General features: G+C 43.1%; 1 protein-coding gene across 2 annotated transcripts in view; it reads left to right on the top strand.

Moving 5' to 3' along the window:
• GRIN2B (glutamate ionotropic receptor NMDA type subunit 2B) overlaps positions 1-25524 on the top strand; it is a 214028-nt gene that overhangs the window by 38348 nt on the left and 150156 nt on the right. The window lies entirely within an intron of this gene.

Below are 25524 nucleotides of genomic sequence, written 5' to 3'. Positions count from 1 at the left end.
GCTTACCTCTCCTATAGACCTGCAGATCTAAACTTAAAATAGAGAGAAAAATCTTATTCTCTGATCCTCATTTGGAGTCTCATGGGGCTGAAGGGTTGGGGGACTAGAGAGAGTCAGATTCAAAGACAGATTAAAAGAGTTAACTGTGTGTGTAGCACTGCTGAGAAGAGCCTATTAATCATGTGGAATTAGCTGCAAAAGAAAAAAATCCAGGGAAAAGAACAGGTAGAGGAGAGCTGCAAAAGAATGAGCTCTTCTTCCTTATGATGGGTGAAGAGCCCCTGACAATTGTGATTTTTGAAAAGGTTTTATTTTTGCCTGTGTTTTACCTTAGAAAAGCTGAGAATGCCAGCTTGGGTTTTCCCTGCATGGAGCTGGAGGACATCGTGGCATTTTCAGGGACGTTTAATACAGCTCCTACGTCTTTATTAAAGATTCAATTATTTTTCAATTAAGCCATCCTCTCTCCAAAGTGTTCATTAGCTCCTGGAGTTAAATAGGTGTTAGCTGAAGCAAATAACCAGTCTGAACCAGTCTAGCTAAGTCCTTCTTGTTTCTACTGCACTACTTTATTCCTTCATATCACTGACATTTCACCGTTCTCCCAAGATCCAGTCAGTCTTCCAGGGAGCTACTACGCAAACAGACCTTCCCACTATTGCTTTGGAACAGGGCAAAGAAGCAGAGAGCCGCAGCTGTGGCCAGCTGATGACTCTTAGCTTAGGAGAGCCCTCATGGGATGCAGCTGGACCTGATACAAATCTCCCCTGGGAGGAACAGGAGACCCAGAAATTTACAGCTGAGTCTGCATTTGGCCAGCCAGTGTAGGTTGCAGTACTCTCCAGGCTGCTGTGGGCCAGCAGAAATACCTCAGAGAAGTGGGGCTGCCCTGCAGGCTTGTCATGAGAAGGAGTCTGGCCTGACCCTTCTATTGAGGAAAATAAAACCTGATGATGCACCCTGCTTGGTGCATCATAAAGAAGTAAAAAAGAATGCAAGCTGATTATTTTTCTTATTCTTTTAAGAGGATCTAAGACATAGAACTAGGCAGAATCAAGTGTAATTGAATGAAGAGAGAGAATTTTGACCAGTATGGCAACTTTTCCTCAGAATGAGATCTAGCATACTGAGGAATCTGAGCATGTTTTGTTCACTTTCTCTTGCAAATAATTAATCCAGTGTAGGTTTTTATAGTTGAGTAGATGGGAATAAATTAGCCATAAATTATTTTCTCACTCTTTGACCAACTGTTCAGTGTATACATAATATACAACTAATATTCAGGTTATTTTCTGAAATCACGCTTCAAGCTAAAGCAATTGTTGAATAAAATAATCACAGGCTTTTTTTTTTTCTCTTCACTTGAATAATTTCACATGTGATAAAGTCATTCTGCCCCATTTCACCCACAGTAAAGCTTTTCTATCTTTGCAAAGAGTCAGATAATACTCTATGTCTTGTTGCTCTCCTACCTCTGCTTTGCATGATTGTCAATATCTGTGCAAAGCAGGTCTGAAACATTACTATAGTGCTGCATTTCACACTTACAGTGGCATTTTATATCCACTTTGAACAAGCATAAATGTTGCTGATGCCAGACCTCCCGAGCACTGGAAAAAGGCCCTCGTGATTTTGAACTTGGCAGGCCAAATTCTGATTTCAGATTCCTGCAGTGTAAAGCCAGCATAGCCCCATTGCTTTTGGTAAGATTAGATCAGATTTATGCTGCTGTAATTCAAAGAGGAATTTGGCCTATTGAACTTCCCAGAGATTTTTCTTTTTACCCATCCCTGGTCTCTCCTTAGGAAGGCAGCATGTCATGCTACTGTCCTGGGTACCCCACTGACTCACTTCTAAAGCATGTTCTGGCAGGTGGGCAGCCCACGAGGAGCTCAAAGACAGAGGTCTTATGAATGGAAAACTCTGTTTTATCGCTCCCTTTTTAGTAGCTTTGAGGACAGGAGAAGCAGGTTACATACAAAGATCTGCCTTTTAGGAAAGGGCAAGATTTCTTTTAAACATAAATTGAAATGGCTGACCTTTACAGCTTCTGATTCACAGGTGCATAATCTTTAATGGATAATACTTATTTGATGAATTAAATTAAAATATGGCAGAGAGTAAATACATTGATATTCTGCTGAAAAATACTGAAGCCAGACTGGTAAGTCCTTAACAATCTACTTTCCACAAAGGGCCTTGACAGAGGCTTTGCTCTCGCTGACTCTTAGTCATATTGTTAGCAAATGAGTTGTGTGGTTAGAGTCTGATCCCAGAAAGCATCAACTGCTTCTTTCAGCATCCCCTCAACACCCACAGCAGTTGGCTGTGATTGAACTCGCTCAGCATTTCACAGGTTCAGACCTGCACTTACCGCCTGGCTATGCTCTGTGTGCATTTGTAATCAGTAGGACCAATGGTACAAACTATTGACTCCTTAGTGTGACAGATAAGAGTCTCTTCTCTGGAAGTTAGAGCAAAACTCTTCAGCTGATCCACCTCGCCTGGACTAGCATGTGAAATTCTGTTTCACCTTCAGTGAGAGTTTGATAAAGGTGTATGGGTGGAAATATGGATCCATGTTTTAAAAGGGCTTTGTAATATACAGTTAAGCTGGTAAATTGAAACCCAAAAGGGCAGGCAAAATAATTAAAAAAGGAGGATTTCAAGCCTGAATTAACTTTCCCTCTGCATATGTAGACAGATATTTCATATAATGTAGAATGTGGTTTGGCTTCATCTCAGTTAACATGCACCTGAAAGCTTGCTACCTACTAGCCAGAGATCTAGGTATCTCTACAAGCAGTAGGGAAAGTGGCACCACCTGAGGACAGTTCACCCCGCCTTCCTTAGGGTATAGTGAAATGCTTGTGGGGTGTTCCTGTATCTCCCCACTCATTACTAAAAGAGGCTGCACCCCTGACTTGCTCTTCCTGCCTGAAGTTAAATGCTGAGAATCCTGTCCTAGGTATAATGTGGCAGATGGAGGTATGTTGCTGAAATTGTAACATCTGGATTTCCTGATTGTTTTGTTCAAATTCATGTTCTTTAATATTGCATTTGATTAGATTTTGTAGGTAATATTTATCTTTTCTGGTTTTCTCTGTTTTGCCTGTTTCTTCTGAATAATTAGTATATAGTCATTTGCATACACTTTTGCCATTTCTCTCCGAGGTGCTCATGTGCCTAATCCCTCTTGTTTAGCTGTTATGAAATGTTACACTTAATCTCTGTCTAATTTGGCATGAGAAGAAAATGACCAGACGATCTCTGTGCACACTGAGATCTGTGCTTAGTTCCAGGAAAATGACACAGCACAGATACATGACATGCCTCAATCTAGCTCTAGAGACACCACTTTTCCAATGGAGAGCCTCATCATAGCCTATTCAATCCTTTTAGCTTTTGATGCGATTGCCAGTAGTGATGCCAAACCTTGTGAACTGCAGTGGTCATTATCCAGCCATTGTCAGGGCGAGATAGCCTGGGAGTGACAGCTAAGGGGGTCTGATAGCCTTTGCATTAGCTCCTCTCAGAGGAGCAAGCCCTGCAGTTATGGGACAGGGTAGAAGAGCGGCTGTGCTGTTTCAGCCCTACTAGCAAACATATGGTCCTTGTTTTGGTGTTAACACTTTGAAAAGGATCTAGGACAACAGCATCATCTCATCAGGACCCCTGGTTAGGAAGGAAGCAGCACGCTTCACTACTGATCTCTGTTTAATCTGAAATAGATGACATGGGAGAGGGAAATTTGCATGGACCATCATCAATGCTAGATTCTTGGGATCTAAGAAGTTGGCTTGTTGAATCTCTCTGGTCTTTTTGGTTTGGCTGAAGTTGCCACAATGACCTTTATTGTTTTATTCTGCATCATCATAAGCATGAGGTTATGTTGTCCTGGGGATTGCAATGCCCTTAAGACTAGTGGGGACATCTGTGCCCAGTCCAGCATTAAGAATCACTTTGGAAATGGAAATTCATTCCTACCACAGTGTGGAAATAGCTGATTGATGGGAATGCTCTGGGTTGGAAAACTAATGGTGGAAGGAAACCTTCAAGACTGCAAACTCGAGTGTCATTTCAGACAGGCACCCAAACCGATATCTTGTGTTTGCAGACCTGAGAATGGATATCTGAACTGGGCTTTTCTTCATTATATTTTCAGTATTACTTACTATCACTTCTGCTTAGAACTAGGAGGTAAAGGAGCAGTCACAGAAATGGAAATAATATTAACAGTGTATAGTATAATAACAATAATATAATAATAAGGTATGCTTGCATAGATACAATGTATACTTATATCTTAAAAGAAGAGGAAATTGTTGTTCAGATTTAGGCCACTTACTGTATTGGAAAATATTTAGTTTCTTGCATTAAAAAATGACCAAAGCATTTGACTGACTTGTCTGTTTCATAATGGCAGACTATTAATTTTTTTTTAAATAATGAAAGAAGTCAACTTGGTGGTAATGGAAGTAGAAAGGGTAAGAGCAGAAAATGCTTTGGGTTCCCTTATATCATGGCTGTTGACCGTCATTCTTGGTAGAATTCTTGCTTTTTCTGCACAGTCACACCATTTTGCCAACACTTCTTCTTCCGTGCAGCCTTATAGCAACATAATGGTGCACCTGCAGCACCCAGGAAAAAATACTGGAAGAAGTGGAGGATTATATTTTTCTGGCTGAGAATAACTCTCCTTTATCTCTGTGTCCCTTGCTGTTTTCTCCTGGCCTTGCTCACACAGGATAGCCATCCTGATGGAAATAAAATGGTAGGGAAAAATGATCTATGAAATTAGGCTGTGTCCATAATAAAATTAGATCAAAAACTTCATGAAACTTACCCCAAGGCCAAAATCCTTGATTCTTTATAGGCCATATTCTTTTGTCACACAACCTAGAGCTGATTTTTCTGCTACTCCCTCCATTAGCTTGCTCTTTTCTCTCTCATTCACCCCAAAGCTGTTATTTCTCCTCTTCCTTGCCAGCTCCAGTTCATAAATCGCTTTTCCCTTTCTTTTGTTTTCTGGCAAGGTCTCCAAAACATGTATTCGCTGTCTTTCAATGCTGAAGGTTGCTGTGGCAGCTCTATGCCTGGGCTACACTGCTGCAGCAGTGGTATTCCTTGGTATTTTGGTGGGGAGCATGTCCAAACTCAGGAATAAGTGTGAAGCAGCAGAGAAGAAAACCAGCTGCCTGCCAGAGTGCAGCAAAATGATGCTGCGAGTACAGGGAAGCCAAAACTAGTTGGTTGAGCTGAAAGCCTAGATATACACGGAAACCAGGACAAAGTCAAAGACACTGGGACAGTGCTGCTAAAAGCAGAACATCTGTAATTAAAAGGAAAGCACTTTCACTCTCAGGTTTCCAAAGGTTAAATAATAGAGATGCATGGGGAATGCAAACCTCATTTTTTTGGAGGTAGATTTCTTTAATTTTCATTGGGGATGACATCTGAATTTTGTAAAGCTCTATGTGAAAGAAATTAAGTCAAAAGAAAAGAAAAAATTCCCTTTGACTGGATTATATGAACTGAAGTGAAATAAATTCCAAAACAAAGTGCTGCGTAGAAGCAGAAAAAGATGCATTTTGATCTGCAAAAGTTGAAGGAGTATGGTTCAATGTTGCTTAAACAATTTCTAGCTTTTTTCCCTCCAAAGCAAAAGGAAATGCAATTCATGTAATTTCATGAAGCATTTCCATTTTACGGAAACTACATTTGGTAATAGTAATAGTTTAAATGTTTCCCAGACTGATCTAGTTATTAGCAAGAATGAGTTTGATTTTAAAAAATCAGCCGTTTCCCTTCAAGCTTTTAATATTTTTTTTATTGAGGACATGATTAATACAGTTCTTTTGCTTTTGGTACTTTTGTTTCCTTTTGCTGCCAAATGAAAGCTCTGTGTAATGCACAAATAATGCACTAAACATTGTATGTCCTCAAACCATGAGTCTGCTATAAAAGTTGGGAAAGGAGAAGAAAGGTAGGTCATAGAGAGAGAGAGTAAAAGCCAGTATGCTAACATTGTTTTTCCATTGAGTATACACATCTAATAAAAGGCCAGATGGATCAGTAATTTTGCTTACATCTGTATCTAATCCGTCCATACAGAATTAATTTTTTCGTGTAAAGAGAGGGAATCCAGGTATAGTGTATTTCTGTGAAGTTTAGTTAACATCTCAGACTTTCCCTAGAACAACTTTTATGTCTTTACAAATAAATTATAGCTTTAAAAATCCCTTAGATATTAGGAAACCTGGAAATGAACTTTTAAGAGCTTTAGCTTCTCCCCAGGGCCATTAAATCCTTCAGTGTCAACTCTCATTTCCTAAACAAGAGCTGAAATATTTCTGTCAATATTATTCCAATGAAAAAATGACTTCAGAAAAAGGTATCATGTCTTTTGTTACATATCATATTAAAATTGTCTGCCTTCTTAATTTTTGAAAGTTTCACTCTACTTTCCCTCCCATTTTCTCAGGAGGAATCCTGTTCAAAGGCTGCCTTTTTTTTTTTTGGTATTGTTTCCAGGAATTAGAATAATCATAAGAAAAAAAATAGTGTTTGATTTTTGTTGCTTAGAAAAACCCTGTCAAGCAAAACAATTTTTTTTTTTAAAGGAAATAGAGTTTTTCCCCAAAGTATTGCTGTCACATTTTCCCTAATCAGTTCTACCTGACACACGTCATATTTGCCTTGAGCTTTGGAAGTGTAGAGCTGCAGACACCTGAAGCCTGAAGGTACCATCCTCACTTAAGAGTGGCACAGGGCTGGGGAGGTGAAAACCTACCAAGACCCAGGTGAGGCTAACACTGAGCCAAGGTGCCCGGCTTTTGGGCAGCAGTCGTCCTGGGGCAGGCATGGGATGCTGAATGCAAAGAAGCCTAAATAGAGGTGCAGAAACCTTCCCAAGGCAGGAGTTGTCCCAGACAGCACACACCAAGCAAAAGTGAAGTCTGATTCCTTTACATCCGACTTTGTAGCTGTTTATAAGCTGCTTTATTTTTGGTCATAGAATTCTTCTTCCAGGAGTACTGAGTTTTAGTTTTCTTCTGTTGTTATAATGATTTTCTTTTTCTCCGAGTGGCAGAAGAATATCCCTGAACCTTTCCTTGCCTAGTTCAGATGCAACTGCTGCAGTCCTACCTGAGAGCAAGGAAGCTGAGTTAACCTCTTTCCTACTAACGTATATATATGGTGTTGCCATTTTCTACTTGGAAATAGAAGAATTGAAATATCTGTGAAGAAAAGGTTGATTTCCACTCGGCTTGAACCTGGCAAGCAATCAGTTTCTGTGGAAAAAGAGTTCTTTCCTTCTAGTTTCTAACCCTGATTTTTAGACAGATGGTGTTTGGGTAAACCTCTAAACCTGTGAGCACTTATCTAAAGAAAATCTGGGAGCCTGATGTGACCTGACCTATCATTATTTACAATCATTATTCTAACATCTTTCTTCAAAACAAAAAACCCAACACAAAAGTATTAAATCAATTTGTGCCATCCACAGTCGGACAAGAAGATAAGTTTCTTCTTTCTAGAGCAGGCAGACCTTTATTACAACCCCAAGCAGTTACTTGTCTCACAAAATCTAAATTAATTACACTCAAATTTGTCCCTACCCTAAACTGGCCTCAAAATGAAATTGAAAACAAGGAGTGTGAAATTGCCCAATGCTGCTGCTTTAGATCTGTGTGTCATTCCCCAGTAACCGCAGGACAGAGAGAAACAGTTCTTTCCAGGGAATCTCTTCTCTTTGCCTTTTATTTGCCCCATTAACCAAGTTTGGAGGGGATGGATTATGAGGGGAGTTAAGGGAATTAAATATGCACAGGCTAGAAAAAAACAGGATTCAGAAAAAGACATGACTGTAGTCTGTGACTCTGTTAAGGTTCTGGAGGGACTAATGTATGAAGAAAGATTGAAACGGCTATATATGTATATTGTGGATCGGCTGAACAGTGAGTCAGGCTGCTCATTTATATATGCAGTGGATAGAGATATACCAAGACAGAGAAAATAATGCTTAGGGTAGTTGCCAGAAGTAAAAGTAGGAGCAGTGGGATGAAATTGAGAAAAGATATCATTTAAATGCGTATCAAAAAGAAAGTCCAGGCACTGTGAGTTTTATTAGGATGTGCTGTGGTCTCCTCAGGGAAGAGTGTGGAAGCTGCATTGCTTCAGCTGTTTTCAACCAGGACTGGACTAAGCTCTGGAGAATGTGTTACATAGCCAGGGTGGAGGAAAAAGAGAATGAACAAGCTGAGAGATGGAGACAGAAAACTTATCCTGAATCTAGTATTATGAAAAAAACAAGAACAAAAGGAGAGAGCTTGATTGAAGTAAGTTCTGAGAGTGATTGAAAAAAAAAATACCCCAAAGACTCTGTTATGGTACTTTTCTCTCTGTGCTTTGGCAATAGCTTCTAGCTGTGTATCTATGAGGTTCCTTATACTAGTGATAAACATATGTTGCAGAAGGAGGGTGGAAGAAGAAATAAAGGAGATGGAGAGTCTAAAGGCAGGCAAAAAAAAAAAAAAAAGGCAGGCAGGCGGGCACACTGAGTAGGACTGATCTAAGGGATGCGTTGTGGCCAGTAGTTTCAAATAGGCCTGAAAGACCAGAGTCTCAGTTGCAGCTCCACTCTAAAACGGTTTCCTATGTGACTTCAAGACAGTTCAACTTCTGTCTCCTGCAATTTCCCCCCTGCAAGAAGACAGTAATAATGTTTCTGTAAAGTACTTGGAGCTCTACAAAAGGCAAAGACTACCTAATTGCTAGGGAGCAATTAATGAATTCTTCTAGCTGAAGTAAATACAATGTTTGATAGGAAAATCTAGACTCCAGGAGTAACCCCCATTAGAGGTGGCTGAATAGCTGTGTTATGCAGGAGAGCTTATTGTATGTTGAGGCTGATAGTACCATCTATTGTAAGCTTGCCCACCATTCCCCATTGCGAGATTCTCTTGTGGGTTTCCTGTAACTCTGCCAGGTTATGACTGTTTGGGCAGAAGTTTCGTATGCCAGGTGTATGCCTCAAGCTGATTGATTTACTTCTTTTGGAAAATACATCAATTATCTCTGAAGATGAGACAAAGGAAAATGCATGATTTGCCCATGTTAAAAATGCTGGCACCTTTTCCTTGGAAGGTTCTGCTTGACCACCACAGCTCTTTAGAGCAAGGACCTAAGTTTAGAGAGGGTGTCTTCTAGGGGAGGAATTTTAATCAGAAATGTGCTTTTGCTACCACTATGTAGGTTGCCCCAAGCTCGCAACATACTTCTTGGAGTTTCTGTCATCACAAGCTGTGCTTCAGAACTGCACCTGCACCTCTGGGCTGTTGCAGGCTATACTGGGGGCTGGCTCTCCTTGGGGGTCAGTGAGGTCCCTGAGGGATCCAGCAAGGAGCAACAAACCATTCAGCAGGGAAAAAGATGGATCTGTGTGAAGGACTCTAGCAGAGGAGTAGATTAGGATAAGATACTTGGAGAGAGGAAGCTAGTGTTTGGGAAGCTGATGGTGAAACGATAGCACAAGAGGCAGTGGACACAAACTGAAACACAGGAAGTTCCAGCTGAACGTGAGGAAAAACTTCTTTGCTATGAGGGTGACTGAGCACCGGAACAAGTTGCCCAGAGAGCTTGTGGAGTCTCCTTCCCTGGAGATATTCAGAAGCCATTGTACACAATCCTGTACAATGTGCTCTAGATGCCCCTGGTTGAGCAGGGGGGTTGGACTAGATGATCTCCAGAGGTCCCTTCCAACCTCATCCATTCTGTGATTCTGTGAAACTTGTGCTGCTTGGCAAAAGCTGCAACTAGAGGTAAGGGCTGGAGCTAGCAGTGGTGAGGGAGGCTGTGAGGACACAGCAAAGAGACTGGGACCCAGGAAGAGAAATTGAGAGGACCTGGGGAAACACTAGCATTAGCTGTATGAGAGGATCTGGGCTTGAACATGAGTGAGGTGAGGTGGGAGAGGAGGGTCTGATGAGGAAGAAAGGGATGCCTGGGAAGAGATGCTGAAACAATTAGATAGCAGGAAAAAGGTCAGAAGAGGGAGATTGGGAATGGGCAAATGTGGAGAGGGAAACTAATGAGATGGAGAACTGTCTGAGTAAGAGATGCTGGCTGACTTGATAAAGGAACAAGAGATAGGGAACTGGGGTAGCAGAAGAGCTGAGCAAACATGACGTGGAGTGTAAAACTGGGGTGGAAAGCCTGTTGGGAAGGAACTGGGTGAGGAGAGTGAGCTTGGGGCAGAGGCATGTGGCAGGGGACAGGGCAGTGAGTTGGGGCAGCAACGTTCCCTCTGGAGCCCTGCTTCCCTGCTCTGCTCAGCATATCTGCAAGAAATATTCCCTCCCCCTCTCTGTGGTGACCCACAAAGGGAATGAGAAATGACTCCCCTGCGCCGTTACTCCGCGGGGGGACGGGGCTGCTGGAATCCGTGTTCCCCTGGAAAAGACCGGCATCTCTCTCTCGACGTGTGCAAGGGACTGACTCAGCTGTGCTCTCCCACTCAGTGAGCTCACCCCTTATCAGGGGTCTGGGGACTGGCAGGGAGAGCGAAAAGCTCCTGCGATGAGCAGGTAAGCCTCTCCCTGCCCCATGCGGTGCTGATTGCCAGATCCCTGGCTTGGGGCCAGTGCAATCACCACTGAGTCTCTGCACTGGAGGAGACTGACAAAAATAGTTCGGAGGAGGCTCTGTGATGGAGCTCCTGGCTCCTCCAGGTGTGTGTTTGTTACTTGCAGCACAGCCTTTTGTCCTGGCTCCTGCTAGGGTGTTTATTTTGGTGCTTGCTCTCTGTAGAAATGGAGCTGTTTCCTTACTCCCCCAGCTTGCTGTAGAAATAAGGAAATGAGGACTGAAGAGCCACATGATGCTGCCTTTCCACATGCCTGGATAGTGTTTCCACTAAGCAGCGAGCTTTGCTGGGTGGCCACTGCAGGGTCTCAAACACTGCTCCACGCTTGCCCCCTTCCCTTCCTCTCCTGTCTCCTGCTTCCCTTTCTCTCACCCTCTCCTGTCTGTCATTCTACTCATTTCTTAATTATTGTTTGCACTATGCTTTGGAAATGCAAAGTACGGTATAAATGTTAAGTGTTTTTATTATTATTTCTTCTTTTTCATTTGTATCCCTCACCCTGTATTCTTTCACTATTGTGACTTCCAGAGAGAACGTGTGGGCCTACATTATTTATAACTGTGTGAGAGTAATTACAGAAATGATTTAATTACTCAGTTTAATACCGTTCTTCATATCACCAGCTTGACAGGCTGGTGATCCTCTCACTGCAGCCTAATGCAGTCTAGTGTTGTATATACGTCAGAGATAAGTGGGTAAAGGAGAGGCAGAGCTTGGGAAAAGACTTTTAACAGCCTTGCATGTTGCTGGTTATTTCTCTCAGGCTCACGGCTGTGGCTGATGAGTGCATGTGTATCTGATAGGGGCAGGTTGTGGCACCACCTCAGCTAGGGCAGAGCTTCCCGTGGGGATGTTCCTGGCCTGGATGCTGAAGCGTGGTGAATGGTTGCATGAGGGTTCATCAGTCATAGCTGGTGGGGATTCATGCTTACCGGGCTGTCTTTGTGTCTGCAGCTCTGGCCTGGCTGTGGCAGAGGTAACCTCAAGCTGCAAGGGGTTAATGAGAGGTTGGAAATAGGGAAAAGACATCATACACTTGCTCTAGGTCTCTCCACCTGTCCCAACTATGGATATAATTTTGCCCCAAGTAATCCAAGAGGGAATTCGCCCATGCTACTTCTTATGTGTGTGTGTGTCTAATGCTCTCTCCAATATAAATCTACTTGAGCTGAAGTTTCAGTGTTCAGTGTGTTGCATTAACCAGCTCTCCAGCTTTATCAAAGGTCAGTAATCTGGGAGACATTTGTTATCTCAACTTCTCTTTAGGCCTCCCAAATCATAGGGTTCACATGCCCTGCATGGAGCTGAGTGCTAAGTAAAATTACTATCACCAGAAAAGTTCTTCCTTGCAAGTGGCTCCATGTAGTTAGTTCTGATCTGCTTGAAATAAATGATTTTCCTTCCAGAGCTGACTGTCTCTTCTTACTGAGACTCCCTGCTTAGAATATAGTGTCTCCATGATTTGCAGTTCATGAGGGCTTGTTGGGAGCAGGGAATCTCCTGTTGCTGATGCAGTATGGAAGTGGAGTGAGGGAGGATAGTATGTGCTTTCCTTCAGGTGACACTGAGATGATGGTCACCGATACCTTTTAGTTATCTATTAGGGGCAGCAGAAAAAGACCTAGTAGAGATCAAGAGAAGTGTAAGGAAGGTGATCCTCTTACAAAGGCAGTGTAGATAAAAAGAAGGGGTCAATGGATTCTTAACAATGGAGGTAGTTGCTCTGGAAGCAGAGAGAGACTCTTGTCAGATAATGGTGTATTTATCAGATAATGGTGTATGGAGAGATCATCTCTTAGAAGTGCCTGTCTTCTGTGTCTGAAAGTTGTCTGGCTCCATTTGGGATCCTTCATGAACTGGGCTCTCAGCCAGGTTCACTCTGTTCCTCAGCACAGCAGTGCTGGGTGGGTGGCAGGAAGGTTGGGGAACAGGTGGCATTAGGCCTGATGGAGTGGAGAGCCTTTTGCATGTGGCACTTTGTGCAAAGCTGCCAGGCACAGGACACCTGGTATCTAGGCAGGCTCTGTCCACCATTGCAGGAAGCAATGGAAATCGAAGAATCAGGCTAAAGCATTTGAGTGCAAAGAGTGATTATAGGTGCCTTTTTGACATCCAACATGTGACATGTTAAGGCAGTCTCAATTTAAAAAAATGCTGGGCATCTCCACCTTCTGAAAGTTGGGCTTTTTATGCTGTATTTCTGAATAGACAGCCAGAGTCTCACCAATTGTAAGAATCTACACTAGAGGCTTTCTTTTTTTTTTTCTTTTTTTTTTTTTTTTTCATGGCTGGCACACTGAAAAGTGAATTTTATGACCTGACATTGGAATAGCTTGTTGAGAAGACAGAGCAAGTGTAAGGGCAAATGGTACAAGTAGTTTTGTCAGCTCCCAAATGAATGAAGTCCTGTTTTCAATAGTTTCGTGTCTCATGGTTAATTGATTCTTTCTTTGACTGAATTATATACTAAGACTGTAATGTGAGCTTGGCCCTTAGTAGACACCAGAGAGTCCACAGAGGAGAGAACTTGTACTGAATGAGGAGATTTTGGAAGAGCTCAGTCTTTCTCCAGTGGTGAGGACTTGGGGCATTGAAAGGATCTCATTTCTCTACCCACTCACCTGTTTCAGCTAGGGGATGTCCAATCCAAATAAATGCATGTGCCCATACAGGCTTCAGTTTTTGAACACCTGGCTGCACCTCCTCCCTACAATAATCCTATTTCTCCTAAGTCTCCTATTGCCCTGCTTCCAGTTTTCCCTGTGTCTTTTACGTCTCCTAGATGGACAAAAAAGCAACATACTGTGGCTGCCCTGGGGCTGTGTGTATAGAGACTGGCCACTATAGGCATGTTGCCTGATCAGGATGAAGTTTACTTCATTACCTAGTGAACCAAAGCCTTTGAGTGTTGATGGGCTGAATCATACACATGGCTGTAGGGCCACAAAAAGGCTTTGGGACTGCATGTGGTCACAGGGCTGTATTTTGTACAGAACTGTAAAAATGTCAATCTCCTTGAGACCTCTGCCACTTTGACAGATCAAGTGGAAATTGGCCAGCAGGTTCAAGAGTTACTGGAAGGCCTCACTAACATGTGCAAACACACATGCACACAGACAGACAGACAGACACACATACAGAGGCATACGCCAGGTTTGCAAAAACCTTATTTCCTAAGGAAAACAAGCTGAAAATGCACAGAAAAGGTGAGCAAAGCTATGTCAGAGTGTCTCACGAGCTGTGATTTCTGCACAAGTGACCCATACAGTACGTCCCAGACATGTGTCCAGCATACTAGCCCTCAGTGCCACGCACTGGTGCAGTGACTCACTGTGATTCATGCTAGCATGGTCCTGTTCTGTGATTCACATAGACAAGCATGTAATGTGAGCTGCCCTGTCTCTCAGTATTGGATGTTCGATTCACACTTGTGCTCTGCACACATATATGTGCTTTGTGACTCACACCAACGTACCACTGTGACTTGGATCATAGAAGCAAATGACACATAATTATGAACAGACGCTTGCTCAGTGTCTCATGCTCCTATCTGTTAGCTTTTGAAGGGGAACATGGTGCAAGGCTTGAAGATTTTAATATTTCTATCCAAAAACAGACCTCTTGAGAAAAGAAATTAGCCTGATGACAGCAGCAGTAATTGGATTATTCCATTAGTATCCTCTGTGGAAGAGAAGGGCATGTGCCTTTAACTATATTTTCAAAGCAGAAACTTAAAAATTGCACTTAAAACATGAATTGCACCTGAGTTTGCTTGATAACTGGCAAGCAGATACCTGTTTTCTGCCCCACTTTTTCCTGCATGCCTTATGCCTTTGGCCTCACTGAGCTTTCTATCTAGTCAAGTGGCACTGAAGGAGATCAGGGCACGCTCTAATCAGCAGGTGCCTGGGGCTGAGGAGGAGCCAACCTGAAAGTAGAAAGAAGGAGATATGTATCCCTTCTTCTAGAAGAAGAGGTGTACTGAAAGACCTGAACCCACAGAAGGCAAGAGGCAGTAAGGTCTGACAGGTGTAATGAGACAAAATGCAGGGCTGGAAGGTTCAGAGCAAACCCTGGAAGCATCTCTGAGCAGTGAGTTTTCCTTGGCTGTACAGGCTGGTCTCCCAGACAGTGTTGCAAGTCTTACCATCAAAATCATTTATAATGAGTCTGATGAAATTTTGGAGCATGCACATTTCTGCAGGAAACAGCTCTTCAGCAGTGAAAGGAGATAGGGAGGAATTGGACAGGAGATGAACCAGCTAGCCTTCCTTTTTTTCTAATTTTGGTTACTTGGCTGACTCCCCAACCCGGGTGGCCTCCCTCTCTTTTGTTTTAAAAGTCTCCGATTATCTTAAAAAGCTTTTGTTGATTTGGAACCTGAGTTTTTCTGGGGTTAGGATACAGTCAGATGTTTGATTCAGTCATTACCTGGCCAGAAATGTAATTTCTTTTGCTGGTCAGTTGGTGCCTTAATTTAGATTTAATAAGTCACTTTGTGGCCCATTAATTAGGCCTTCATGCAAGTGTTTAGTGCCAAAGTGTGCTCGCCTGCAGATGGTGGAACGGCTTCATTTGGGGAATGGTTGGAGACCTCACCAGGCTGTGCTGCTCCTCATGCCCATGGTCCATTCTCCTCCAATGAGCCATGGTGCTGTTAACCTTCCCTGTCTCCATGTCCTGGCGTGAATCCTTGGGGCTCATCTTCACCAACTACTGTAATGGCAGTTCTTTTTGTCTGATCCTTTTTGACCTTGCCTCAGCTCCCTTGTAAGATTTTATGTACACATGTGGATTTTAAGTTTCATCTGTTTAATTGCTATAAACTGAAGCTGTGGCTGTCGTCTTTCTCACCAAAGGCAAAATGGGCTAGCAAAAAGCACACCATGATACTGACCACTGGGAGGAGAGCTGGTCGTGTTTTTTGTCTTCTGCCATGTTTAGGACTACCCTTCTGACAAACAGTATCACTCACTGGTCACTGTACTGGTCCAGCTGTGTGTTGCTGTACGTCTTGATGTGCTTATTACAATATTTGTGTGTGGAAACAAGCTGTTGCAAAGTATCTTGTGCAACCAGAGTGCTAGAAGCCAGCCAGCAGCTCCTGCCATGCCGCTGCCATAAAATGTACAAATCTTGGGAATCAAACACTAATTGTTTTTTTTTTTTTGTTAGATAGTAAAAGAGTGAGTTTAGTTATTCTGTTTCCCTCTCTCCTGCTGTAGTCTAGACTGCGATACTGGCGGAAAGGTTTTTCTTGATTGGCATGCTTGGGTTTCTATGGCCAGGGAGATGTGGATCTGTACAGGAATGGGTAACATCATGTTCAAGATGTGTGGCTGTGCTGCTGTGTAACCCCATCAGTGCATAAATATGTCCTCTCCACCACGCCGCACGTGTCTCTGCTGGCAAGGAACCCTTTTGGTCAAACATTTTGCTTCCATTTGATGAATAAATTGGATACAGAAATAAGCTGACATGAGCAGAGTAGACACTTATGAGGTGACAGGGATCTTGGTGTGACAATCAATTTACTGCTTTACGCTTAGGAATCTGTAGGAGATAGCCCTCTGGGAACTAGTCCACTGGGATTTTTGCCTTTCAGCTGCAAGGTGGGAACCTCCAGAGCAAAAAGTCATTTTGTGACACTCCCATCTCTCTGTTCACCCAGCCTCACTCTTCTTTGTAGCGAACCACCTCCTTGTGCTAGCAGCCTTCAAGGGGTAACCCCTGCAAAATTGGTGGGACTTCTTGTGGTGACTGAGAAAAGGCTACAGAATTGTGCTTGGGATAGAGAAAGGAAAAGGAGATGTACTGAGTGGGGATGAGTGTTTGAAGAGAGGCAGCAGTGAGGAGGAGGAGGGTACCTGAAGAGTGAGGGTGGATGGAGGCAAGGGTCTGGGGGGAGGAGGTTTAATGCAATGTTCGGAGTCATTCATGGGCTGAAGCAGGAATGAAGGTCTTAAGGTGAGATCAAGTAATTAATTGATGACCAGTGGGATGAATTTTCCTCTCTCAGCCAGCGATATATGCATTGTGTGAGTTCTGGTGAGTGTATCCCTCCCTCTGTCTCTCTTGCATCCCTTGTCACCAGATAAGCTCAGCAGCCTTCCTCTGGCCCTCAGCTCTCTTGCACACACCCCAGGTGTGCCTTCATGGGCCCTGGTACCACAGGCTGGAGATCCTGCTGGCTACAGTCAGGCTATGTTGTGTTAATATCTTCTTGGTGACATATGCTGCTGCCCTACACTGTCCCCATGTGGTTTGCCATTCGTTCCCGGTGTTGGCCGTGTGCCGGGAGGTGTTTGTAAGGTGCTTTAAAGAAGAGAAAGGGGGCTTAGTTCTCCAGCTCCCTTTTCTCCCCTTATTGCCCAGGAGACAGGATTTCGCCCCACTGCCTGTGCACTACAGACTGGGGAGAGAAGGCTGTGCAGCAAGGAAGGAGTGTCTCATTCTTCAGAAGCAAAGCAAATGTAGAAGAAATGTGTCTGTACCTAAAGGAGGGGGAACAAAATACAACTTAAGACTGAAGAGGCTCATTTCACTTGCCAGAGAGCCCCAAGAGAAAAGCTCTTCGTTACGGAACGTTTTCAATTCCACAGCCTTCTTTTTTTTCCCTTAGTTTTTTCTCTTAATGGTTGAATCGTTTCACACCACATACAAAGTCAGATCTGGCCGCTGTGGGGCGATTCTGGGTTGCCATGGCAATAAGGCCTGTCTCTCCAAATTAGGACATTTTCCTTCTGCCTTTTCTATGTGAGGTTTTCTCTCATCTCTTTCTCTTACTCTTCCTTGATGTCTGAAGTGCTGAAAGCTGCCTCCTCTCTCGCTCGCTCCCTGAAAGGGATCAGACTTTGCCAGTCTGAATTAATTCCTCTGAAGCCCGTGCCAACTTTGCGTGTGTCTGCTCTGTGAGGAGGAACTTTGTGCTCTTAAATGAAAGCGCTGTAGGATCAGAGTTAGGTGAGGCAGAAAAGGTGTAAAGAAAGTGAGGTTAGTGGGGGAGGGCAGTGTGTGACTGTGGTGTGCCTATTCCTTTCTCAGTACACCATTACCTCATCTCTGGTGAGAGCAGTTTAGCTTAAAATACATCTCCCACACTTGGGACTAGAAAAGTTGGTGGAATAGACCTGAGGTGAACATAAATGTACTTTCCCACCTTGAAATCTATCGAACAGCCTTGGCTTTCCAAGGTCCAATCCTCTATGCAGCAAGCATCTGCCAGCAAGACAGCAGGAGTCATTCATCTCTTTAGGGCATTGTGTTACTGGGCCTTGTCCTCTAGATAGACTGAGCTGTGCCTCGTACATGTCTGTACGCTGAAGCGGAGAAGCATCTTTAAACCAGCTCTGTGTCTTCATATTCCCCTTTCAGGACTGGGATTTGGCGTGAGTCATACCTACCTCAATTTATTCTGGCTGCCGAAAGGCTCCTAAGGGCCTCTGGGGCAGCTGGGGACTTATCTGACATAGGGATGCTGCTGGGCACCTCTCTGTCCCTAGGCTATGCCTCTGACCCAGGGAGGGGGAAGAGAAAGGAGGTGGCACACTCACCACTGGAAACTTACAGAAACTGAGACATGCCCATAGGTGGGCAGCTCCATGTGTTTGAACATTGTTAAGGACTCGGAGCAGATCCAGCGCCCCAAAGGGGATTAATCATGACAGTGTGAAGTGATGCATGTTACAGCAGTGTAACAGGGCAATATGGTCTGGTGTTTTCCATCCATCAAGTCACAAATGAAAAAGTGAAGTAATGACTGTTCTTTGACTTTTCTTCTCCCGGGAGGATAGGTTACCACTCCAAGACTAGCTTTTAGCCTTGTAGTATATTTTGGAACTTACACATATAGCAGAAGGCAGGAAATCAGGGGAGAGCAAAACCAGGGAACCCTGAATGTTTAGAGCCTACATATAGGTGTTAGGTTTGGTTGAGGAGACTATTGGCCCATAAAGCCATCTGGCCATGGCGTAGTGTTGTTTCTCTTGAATGACGCTTTGTGTAATCAGCCCTCGGGAGCTGAGGGCATCTTACTACAAAGTGAAAAGCATAGCAGAGTGATGTGCCATGGCTGAAGTCCTTTGGCTCAATTCCTCCTGCTCTATACCTTTGGCTGCTGTGGGACAGCAGTAATGTCATGCTGGACTGATGGCATGATCGGGCACACACCTTTTCTCTGGTAAGCCAAAAGTAGATTCTGTTTAACAATGAAACATTTAAATAAAATGGCGTGAGGGGAATTGTAAATCAGTCTGACCTGTAGCTGTACGTACTCTGCTACCTTGTCCCAGTTTACTTAAAGTTGTCCAAACCTCAGTGAATGTTTAGAAACAGTGTTTAGAAACATTTTTATAATCATGTATGAATTGGTGGCCAGTAGAGGATCAATTAGTGAGACTTCCTCAGAATATTCTCCAAGCATCCAGTGGATTATGGGTCTGGACTTTCTAAACTAGAAAGCATATCTTTGTATTTAGTTTGGATTTTCTTTTTTTTTTTTCCTGTATATTTACCCATGTGAAAATTCATGGAATTTATGAACCTGTGTACGTTTTTAGCATACAAGAGACAAGGAGTTCCACTGCCTAACTGCTCATGGTGTGAAGAAGTACTTCTTTTTGAAACTTGCCACTTAACAATTTCATTTGATGTTCTCTCATTCTTTTACTAGAAAAAAAGTAGTTAGCAGTTATTCCTTCTTCACCTTCTCAATCCATTTCCTGATTTTAGAGATCCTTACCAATATTCCCTCTAGCTCTTTCTTTTCTGCAGGAGAATTCTGATTTGTTTAGCTGATTCTCAGGAAGACCTTTCCAGTCATGTCACCTTTCCTTGTACCTTTTCCACTTCTACTGCATCCCTTTGGGAAAGGAATTTGCCACCAAACTCTCCAGAGGGAAAAAGGAAGTTCCAGCTGCTTGCCCTATCTGGGATGCAAAGATAGCTTCAATAGTTGAAATGTGCAGGATTTGAAGTTTGAATTTCCAGACACTCACCCTGTTTTGTTTGCTCTGACCCTAACTGTTTCTGGCCCCAGCATCTTCACTGCATTGCGCTGCTCTTATATCTTCATGGCTGAGGGAATGTCGGGACTGAAAATGAACAGGGAACAGGAAAAATAATCTGGATTTACAAAACATCAGTAGTGTGCATGACTGAAAGAGTGCTGTGAAAAGAATTTTTTCTGAAAGGGTGTTGGGTTTGCAGAACTGAGGGGATTTTAAAGGCTTTGTTTAACATTAATAATGCTGCATTATAGATGTACATGCAATTATTAAAGGCTTCTGGATAGTTTAGCAAAAATAATTAGAAAGAAAACTTTGGGGCAACTTGTGTAAATCAAACCAAGAGAATGAGCTGATGGCAACAATGAATAATTATTTCCTTGCCTCTTACTGCATCCCTGCCTTTATTTCTACTGCATTCTGTTCCCCAATCTAGAGCAAACAAATAGGCCCAGCGCTAGGTGCTCTGAGCATTATCTGGAAATGTGAAACCAAAGTTTTTTTCTGCATGACTGGGAGAATTGAGGGGGGACTAAGGGAAAAGCAATATGAAGAAATTCTCAGACCTCCCTAGAAGTGCAAAGAATTTAAATCAGTACTTGTAAAATACAGTGATGAATAAGACAGGTAGGTAAAATTCTTGAATGTAATACCGAAGCACTTGAAGTTCTTGCCAGAAGGGAACATTTTCACCTTCTTTCTTTCCTTGAGAAACAATTCCCCTTAAATTGGATTGAAAAATGCAGGATGACTCTTTATGTGTGGATTACTGCTACAGGATGACTGCCAAAACAGTCAACTACAGTGAACAAAATAGGAAATATAATTATTGCTGCAATTTCAGATCACAGAGAAAGAATTGTAGCAGCCCCTAGGAAAAACAGAGACTTAGCATTTGAAGGAAACAAAATTTTAATTTTCCCAGCCACAGAATGCCACAGGAGAGAGCTCTTGGAGGGGGGGGGGGTGAGGAGAGCTTTCGGAAAAAGATCAAGTTGAAACTGCAATCCAATACGTGTGCGCAACACCCACACGGTTCTGTGAGCTGGAAAACGTGCAGGGATGCTGCACTTGGGTTCTACAATTGCTAATGGGTGTCTGTGGCTCCCTGGCAGATCCTTATGGACTTCAGTACAGCTTTTCACAGGCAAGGCAGAAACCACTGTGCGATCAATAGTGGGATCAGAGCCCAAAGTGGCTAAATGCAGCTAACCAAAAAGGAGGAGGGAACCAGAACCTTTTGGAGGGAGATGAAGTGAAAAAGTAAAAATTAACGTCCAGCTTAGAGTTTGCCTTGCAGAGTTGTGTGCTGATATATTTGCCATTTTACATGCGATCAGCATTTTAGGGGGCATGTTTCACTTCCTTACCTCCTTGGGGATAGGCACTTAGAGTGTCTGGAGATTACAGAATATGAATAGTATGTGAATATATGCCCAACATACTGGTATATATGAAATATTTTTAAACATATATTAGAGCTGGCTGAAAGTTTTCTGGTGGAATAATTTTGTGCTGGAAAATGTTGATTCTACAGTATTGAAAAGTCCCCTGGGAATGTGTCAGCCTTGTCACAAATGTGGATGGAAACAAGGCAGGTCAGTCGGTATGCAGAGAGGCTGTGTAGCTCTTCAGGATTGCTCGCCTGCCAGCTGAGTAGAAGACAAGCTAAAAAAAAAAAATCTTTTTTTGAACTCCTGAAAATTTTTTTCAGATATTTCTTTGTTGTTAAATATGTCAAATGTTTGACTTTTCAAACATAATGGGAGAATTTTTTTACCCTCCAAATGCGAATGAAACTGCAATTCTGTTTTCTGGCTACCTCAAGAAATGCAACACTCTTCAGACAAAACCCATTGCTGAAATCCCCCTCAATCTGCCTCTCATCAGCAAAGGCCTCAGACATGCAGGACATCTATTGCTAGTGAAGTTCTCACCCGCTTCTTGCAATCTGCAGCCTTCTTGGCCTCACCCCCCCACGTCACCACCTACTGCACAAATGCTTCCTCATCCTGAGGATGTATTTAGGTGCAGAGTATAGGGTGGGATGGGGCAAAGGGGAAGAGCTGGATACTTATGGAAAGCATGGAGGAAGTACATAGAGGGGTGGGGAAGAGCAGCAGAGAAATACTATGTATGGTTCCCCTGGTGCTTCTTTCCCCCTGCAAGTCCCCCTTCTTTCCCCCTTTCATCTGGGGCTCATCCTTGTCATGGCTACCTCCATTATACCCCTTTGCTGAGGGCCTGTATTCCCCCTTCTGTGGGGCAGCAGTGGCTTGAAGGGGGAGAGCGCAGAGGGATGGAAGGAGATGTGGCTGTGGGGATTTAAGTGCAGGATCGTAAGGTCTGCGATAGGTATACCAGGGAGATATAGGCTGTATTTGCCAGGAGCAGTGAGGGGAAACAGAGTGGAAACTGTCAGAGATCTGGGGGAAGGCAGATGGGCTGGGGGGCAGGACTAATGGAGAGGCAAAGGATTTCCATTCTGGGGATGCATGCATGGTGTCTCAGAGAAGGGTTGTGCTTGGTGTTCAGCGCTGATGTCTTGCTATTCGACTGTGTTCAGTGCGAGTTTGGGTGGGTCCAAGATGCCATGTCTGCATATTTGCATTTGCAAATATTTCTTTGGGAGAGTCTAAATAAGAAAGGATGCTTTCTGACTGTGCTATGACATATTACTTTCTGGGCCAAGTATATGCAAACTACAGCTGAGAAACAGGTCCATCCCTTTCCCACAAAGGTTTGCGGTCTTCTGTCCAAGGCCCAGTGAGTAGTAAGGTGGGTAGGAGTCATGCTTTGCTTGGCCTCTGGTGATTGTCCAAGACTTTTGCATTAGGTCTTGTCTGCAATTGGATGCATTGTGTGACTGTGAGCAGGGTGACCTTTGTGGATCCTGTCCTCTCAATCACCCTGCAAAGAGTGTAGGTCTAAAGTACATTGCTACAGATAATATCTAGGGAGTTTAGGGGAACAGAAATGACAGTTTAGTGAGGCCCATGGCTGATAAAATAACTGAATCACATGTGCTGTTTCAAATGACACACACTCTACAGCTGCGTATGGGTGACTGAGTCTGCTTCCAAAGTTGTGATGAGGATGGCAAACAACTCACCAGTAGCATTCATTTATATTTCTGCATCGCTAGGAACCCTTGGAAATTGGGGTGTTCATGCAGCCTTTCCAGGAAAGGCTCAAACATCACCAGGAATGTTTTTGAAAAACAGGCTATGCACAAGCAAATCCCACACATAAGGGTAACGTTGATTTTATAATGCATGCTTTATTTGAACAGCTTTTGGCTTGTCATTTCTGTATGCTGTATAAGGAAGTCGTTGCACAGGGGACACCTTCTCTGGGGTTTGTGGGTGTCTGCAACTTTAAGATGCTTTGTCAAGAGCCAGCTGTAGCCAGCTGTTGTGTTACAGAGTTGCTCCCCTTACTCTTGCAGAGCAGTCTGTGAATGGATGCTGAATGAAGCAGGCTTTTTGGCTCTGAGTAACTGCTGTAAAACACATGGCACCAGGAGTAAAATGAACTCAGAAAACACTCTGAGTAGAAAAACAGAGCAGATGAAAGCCTTGCCAGAGCTGAGTCTCTCTGGAAATGTAGGTGACGCAAGGAAGACTTGCATGGTAACTGACCCTACACCTGCAAGCAAAAGGGAAAAAGCAGGTAGCTGGGAGCAGCTCCAGTGCTGGGCATGGGCTATTCTCAGTGGACTTCAGTCATAGGAGGAGGTTAAATTTGGACTGGGAGCATATACGTGGTGGGATCCTGCAGTCTGTGGAAATGCAACCTGTGTTTTTGAACCAGAGTATCAGCAAGAAGACAAAAAACTCAAGAGAGCTTGTGAATGCAGAAAGGCTGAAGACCCTGACCAGCAATTCTGAGAGGCTAACTTGGTCCCTGATGAAAGACTAGATGGTGGTAGTGGGGATCAGAATCAGTGAGGGTGACAAGAGGGAGACCACAAACACAGGAGTCTCCATGGTTAACCTTGGATGAGCATTTTTAATTTCCCAAAGGGAAGGATCACTGAGTCCAGAGGGAGAATGGACTTGATGAGGAATCCAACATGCTGCAAAAAAGAGAAGTCTGCAAAGACAGTTCTGTCCACCTTCCTGCTTTGGAGGTGTGGGTCCACCAAAAATGACACAGGGAGCTACTGATATTGCAGCAAACACCAATAACCAACATAGTGTCAACATTTCAGAAAAGAGTATAAAAACTGCAGTGCTGCACTTTATTTTGCCAGTGTGTTCCCAATATAGTTAAAGAAGATGCCAACATCATCATTAAAACTGGGCAGCTCTTTTTAGCAGCAAAGGACAGTGTTGTAATAGCAGATGATTTTGCCTCAGAGCAAGTGGGATACTGGGATACTTCTTGAAGTGAAGTTGCATATGCTAGTGTGATGCCAGAAACAACGACATTAGAAAAAAAGAAGGGAAAGAAAGGGTAAAATGGGGGAATTCGGGATGTATGGGAGTCAGTTACTCCTTGTAATGGAGTGGCTGAACTAAATATATGGCTAAAAACCAGCAAACTCGAGAAGGTATGATCTGTAATACTGTCATTATAAGGTTCAAAATCAGCTAAGCTGAGGTCTCTGCAAGATCTCACATTTGTTGGAGGGACTAGTTTGTTTGACAATATTTTTCAAGGGTGAGGAAAGCTGCCTGGCTACAGGTTAGAGTGGGAAGAGCCAAATCAGCCCATGATTCATGTTTCTAGAAAAATTCCTTTTTGCTCTTAAGTGGAGATTAGAATAATTCAAAAGGTTTATTGCTTTGGGAATCATCAGTTGATTAAAGGAAGTGTGCATAGGTGGACAGATAGAATCTAAAAAAGTAAATACATATATAAAAATGGATCATTTCCTGCTACCTGCAAGGGGAGGAATTCTAATATTGAGAATATGAATGTTTAGATAGTGGAGATTTTGAACTGCATTAAAACCTTGTAAATCTATTATCAGAGGATCTGAGGAGGTTTGTGAAGAACCAGAACTAAGGTAGCGGAAATGACATGCTTGGAGGATTTGTTAAGGCAGGGAGATCACAGTATCACCAGTACTGCCCAAGAGGCAAGGAACAAGTACCAAGATCTTTGCAAGGAAATCTGTGCCCCATTTAGTTTCAGTAGCCCAGGTCTTGACAGTACTTCTCTGCAAAGATGTCTAGTGAATACAAGATGAGAAACTGAAGATTATATGAAGCTAATTTAGGGATTTAAAAGGAACTTGAGAGGGGCCAAAGAGGCTTTATCATGAGCTCAGAAGAGCAGTACTATTGAAGAGGCTGTCAAAGCTTTTCACACACGTACCAAAAATGTAGGCCATGTCAACTGAAGGAGTTACTGGTAAAAGGAAAATTGGCCCCTTGCAATGAAGTAGCCACTGATCTTTTCATGCTGCCTGGAAAAAAAACCAACAGTAAAACAATCCAGTATATACTTGTCCTAAGCTGTTATTCTCACTTCCTTGAGTTAACCTTATTAGAAGACACTCCAGCTAAGTAGGTGATCATGAATATCAAATTTGTTTTTCCAAACACAGTGCACCTGACTTAGTAACATAGTAACTGACTATAGGCCAGTTTAGTAGGCATGGATTTTAAGTAGTTTGCATGGATTTTTGACATGTTACTGCTAATTTCTTTATCTGTGATTTAACAAACTGTTGGAAAACCTTGCTAAAATAATAAAGAACAGAATGAAAAGGATGCAAAGTCATACCCTGATCTGTATTAAGGCCTTTTAAGTCACAGTATGGTACCAGTGGAATGAGGACTGTCTCCTGCAGGCTTTTTGTTCAACAGAAAACAGGAGTCTAGAACTGAAGCCAAAGTCACTGGGGATTTGTTGTTAGTT

The sequence above is a fragment of the Struthio camelus genome, chromosome 1, assembly GCF_040807025.1.
Source record: "Struthio camelus isolate bStrCam1 chromosome 1, bStrCam1.hap1, whole genome shotgun sequence".
NCBI classification, from domain to species: Eukaryota; Metazoa; Chordata; class Aves; order Struthioniformes; family Struthionidae; genus Struthio; species Struthio camelus.
The sequence above is the reverse complement of the archived record's forward strand: the minus strand, read 5'-3'. Positions and strand labels throughout refer to the sequence as shown.